Raw genomic sequence first — 4,730 nt, forward strand, 5'->3', positions numbered from 1 at the left:
TGCAACTATTATGATCATTTATTGTTAGATCTATAGGAAGAGTTTTATGAATACTATCTCAAGAAGATAACGGACAACCATCTATAACTTTTATATGAATAAGTTTAGTTTTTTGTACTAATGATATTCTATGGATTTTAATAAAGTCTTCATTTAAGAAATAAGTTCAAGCTCCTGAATCTATCAAGACAGAGGCTTTGTAATTATTAAGTCCTAAATACATATCTATTATAAAATAAGGAGAGGATTTTGAGGAGAGGATAGGACCTTCATTTGTATAAGATTTCAGCCGTATGGTCCCTATTGCGGTTGAACAAATTTTTTTGCAACATTTTCTCATCTTTGATAATTATACTCTTTATTTTATAGTTGCGTTGTTTTTTTGGACAATGTTGAGTAATGTGCTTAGCTTCTTGATAATATAAATACAATCATTTTTGATAACAATGAGTATTTTTTTTTATTAAGTAAGAGGTTTAAAATGTACTGCATCAATTTGTATGTCTTCTACTTCAAAATATTTAGATTGAGCGGTCATCAATGTTATCATTGAATTGTAATAACATAAAGGTTCTCTTACACAATTCTCAGATTAAAACTTAAAAAGCCAATTTTTATACTTTATAATAAAGTCAATTGCTTGACTCAATGTTTCAAAATCAGATAAGTTAACAACTTCTTTACCTCATATTTTAATCCGTAGAGAAATTGGCTGAAAAAATTGGCATCATCTCACAGGACATCAATCGCTAGTTGTTAAAATTGTGAAGCATATGATATCACCAATTAATTCTTTTGTCATAAGATACAAATCTTATTGGTTGTAATATGAATTACATCATGTTCTCTATACATAGATCAAAACTCCACTGAAAAAGCCTTTAGATTATCTAATATTAGATTTTGTCATTTAAGAAAAGATGAAAAATCATAATAATGGTGAACTTGAAAGAAGTGTATCAATGAATCCAACTTATGATTCTCATGATGGATATCTTTGGGATTGAAGTTCAATCACAAATTGTACTTGATTGATAAATCCTCAAAATTTGGATCTTGTGCCAACAAACTTCTCAAGTAATGCAACTTTGGGTTCTTTAACATTGGAAGGATATTTTAATATAGGAGAAGGGATATGATTCGATGTAGATGTTGAAGCAACTCCAATTATGTCTATATCTTCTCTTCCTATTATTTTTGTTGCTCTTAGTGGCAATAAACTGAGTTGATGCATCACAATCATCAAATCTCTCAATTGCTCTTGTATTTATATCATTGCACTCTTCATTTCAAGAAGCTCTGCCATGATAATACTTAGAAAAAAAAAATGTCTAATATTGCTCAAGACAAGCAAAAGAAAGGACTTGAGAATAAAGAAAATAATAAGAACAGTATTAGTTTAAAAGAGGGTAATCCGCAACTTCTAATATATTTGTGTCTTATCAAGAGAAAGAAGTAATCCATTCTTAATCAAGAAATGATAGCTCTAATATTGTAAGTACACTCTTGTCAATATATGAAAGATATGAACTAAAAAAAGATATATAAACTTGTGTAATTCATGTCAAAAAAAAGTGACAAAATAAAAATAAAGATGTATATTAAAAAAAAATCTAGAATGACTATTGCCAAAAGACAAGAAAACTAGATATTCTTGAATCTAAACTAAAAGCAAGAAAAGAATTGACAAGAGATTTTTTAGAAGGTATTATGAAATTAATCTACTTTTACCTACTTCTACCTATTCATATTACTTAGGTAAAAATTATAGTGGATATATATTTGTGACAATTGGTCATAACATTATCCTCTTCACATATCGATAAGACAAGGTAGAAATTATAATAGTGAATGGTCACATAATCCAACTTACCATCACCTTCTATATTCCAAATTTGTAAAATAAACTTGTTCTTTATTAATAATTACAACTAACATAATGGAGAAATACTAATAAAGAATAAAAATTATTAATGATTCTTTTGCAATGAGTATCAATACTTGCTAAATGTCCACTCCATGATAACTTATACTTCTTAACATGTTGAACTTGGTTCTAGTACTCCATCTCACTATTAGTACTACTAACATTATTTTCCAAGAAGACCAATATGCAACAACAAATCCTATGTAAGGACACTCATTAAAAAAATGACATGCAATGCACTACTCCAAAGCTCTAAGATTTGTTTTAGCTCAAATTTAGGCCCATCACAATTTTACCAAAATAAAAATACAATTATAGTATCAATACTTAAGATATATATAAGTTCCAATTATTTCAATCAATTTATAAAGTATGAAGCTATCACAAGCTTATTAATAAGTAAAATCTCACATCATGTATATTCTACATGTCTCCATGGGAAGCAAGTTGCCACCAAATGTCTCCCATCTACTTGACCTTATCTACTTATCTACTTTGAATTATGTGACTATGTTGCTATTTCAACCTACTCTAGATTTGAGTATTATGTAACTTGTAACTCTCTTTTTATATTATGCTCCAATTATTCTATTACAAGAATCAATACTTTAATGTATTCAAAGTTTTCTATGTATAGGCCAATAATCAAATCAATTACAAGTTAAAATCCTACAATCTAATCAAGGAGGAGAATACATGTCCTCCAACTACAATCAATACTTCACTACCAATGGAATTCAATGTCAACTTACAACAACATACACTCCATGACAAAATAGAAAAATTGCACCTTGAATGCAACCCAATGTATGCTTCATGAAGCCAAACTCACCCAACCCTATTGAAGCCAAACTCACCCAACCCTATTGAAGCCAAACTCACCCAACCCTATTGAGGTAAAGCAATTACGTGAGCAACATAGCTTTAGATATGTTGCTTCACCAAATCCATTCGTTTACATATAACTCCATTTGAACTTTGGCATAAATGCAAACCTAATGTCTCCCACCTTCACGTTTTTGCATCTTCACGTTTTTGGGAGCAAAGCTTATGCTCAAATCCCTGCTAAAACTAGGAGTGAATCTCGATGATCGCTCTATCAAATGCATACTCCTTGGATATAGTTCTCAAAATAAAGGATATAAACTGCAAAAAGTCAGCACTGGAGATATGCTGATTTTCCGCGATGTAATATTTCAGGATCAGCAATTCTCAACTAAAATCCCTCAACCCCATGCTGCTGAATTTCTGGATACACACTTACAAAGTGACCCGCTTTTCTACATCATATGAGGCTCTACCTCACCTCCAACAGCGCCCTTGTCAAGCCTTCCAACGCTCACCACTACGACCACCTTGCCAATGAAGCATCCCAAAGACATTACCCGCTCAACTATCTCAGAGCCAACTCCCAATGGCACTGGCCATATTGAGGTACTTCTCCCGCTATCCGCCGAGCTACCATCTCGATCTTCCCCTTCCTCTTCAGTCGTTCTAGTGCGAATCTCACGTGGTTCGTCACCACCTCTGCTTCCGACTACCATCACCCCGCTACCCGCTCTGCCTTTGTCAATAGCGCCTAACTCAGCGCTTGCTCCACACAACTCACAACCTGATGCTCTTCTCAGTCCCCCTAGCTCCTCTTACAAGCTATCGCGGATGATCAATCCCCACTCCACTCTCGAGTTAATGCCGCATCTTAGCTGACATACTCAGCATAATCACCATGATCATCCTGCAACTCCCGACGACACCAATAGTGATGCTCTTGAGAACCCCCCCCCCCCACCCCCGTTTGCGACAACTTCCCCAATCCAGCGCCACACCTCTGCTTGTAGCAACAAAGGTGTATCTCCGGCTTGAGCCTTGGAGAAAAACAATAATTCTCCTTCTCTATTGCCCAGAAGCAAACCACATTGGCCCAAAAAAAGCAAATATGTTCTTTTTACACAATTGCCTTTTGTTCCAATGGAACCTTTTGTTCCAATGGAACTTATTAGCCACTCTCGGGTTTAAAAACTTGACTCAATACCAATGTTTACTACCTCCAAGAAGGCTCCTCATTTGCCATCCTTACACTATATGTGGATGACACATTCATTGTAAGCAACAGCATCTCGTTGTTGCAAAGAGTCAAGCAAAAAATTACATGGCCGGTTTCTTCTTTCTAACCTCGGCAATGCCCACCATCTAAGCTTGCAAATCAACCGCGACATAAATCAAGACTGACTTCAAATACATCAAACATTTTATGTGCAACAGAAATTGCAGGAATTTGGCTTCCATGTCTCTTACCTTGTCTCCACCCCAATAGCTCTTGAGACCAAGCTTTTGGCGCTGGATTGTCCATTGATGGCCGAGGCTTGTGCAACTTGCTCCACCTTTCCGTATGCAAATGCCGTCGGTTCTCTCAATTGGGCTTGCGTGTTCACACGGCCCGATCTCGCCTTCACCACAAGCCTCCTTGCCCAATACATGCATTATCCCAGGCTGCGCACATCTAGGCATGTAAACATGTTTTTTTTGGTATCTGCATGGTAGTCTTGGCTACTACATTGAGTACCGCCGCACTGCCGCACCCAACCTTTGCTCCCTGTTCAGATACGGTGACGGGAATTGGGCAGGCAAGATCAACCAGCGCCGCTCCACATCCGGTTACTGTTTCATGTAATCTCACGATGCAGTAAGCTGGGATTCAACCCGAAAGAAAACCACAACCCTATCCAGTACAGAAGTAGAATTCATGGCTATAGCCATGGCTGCTTCCAAGGTGGTCTGGCTGCGACATGCTACACACCCTTCG

General features: G+C 36.1%; 1 long non-coding RNA gene across 1 annotated transcript; it reads right to left on the bottom strand.

Moving 5' to 3' along the window:
- Nucleotides 1-3,051: 3,051 nt before the first annotated feature.
- LOC149988476 (uncharacterized) lies at nucleotides 3,052-4,404 on the bottom strand. The gene is made up of 2 exons (XR_016504529.1): nucleotides 4,223-4,404; nucleotides 3,052-3,662 (listed from the first exon to the last, which is right to left on the bottom strand). It is a non-coding gene; the product is annotated as an uncharacterized LOC149988476 (long non-coding RNA).
- Between the last annotated feature and the right edge of the window lie 326 nt (nucleotides 4,405-4,730).

This window comes from Physcomitrium patens, chromosome 8, assembly GCF_059467195.1.
Source record: "Physcomitrium patens ecotype Gransden chromosome 8, ASM5946719v1, whole genome shotgun sequence".
NCBI lineage: Eukaryota > Viridiplantae > Streptophyta > Bryopsida > Funariales > Funariaceae > Physcomitrium > Physcomitrium patens.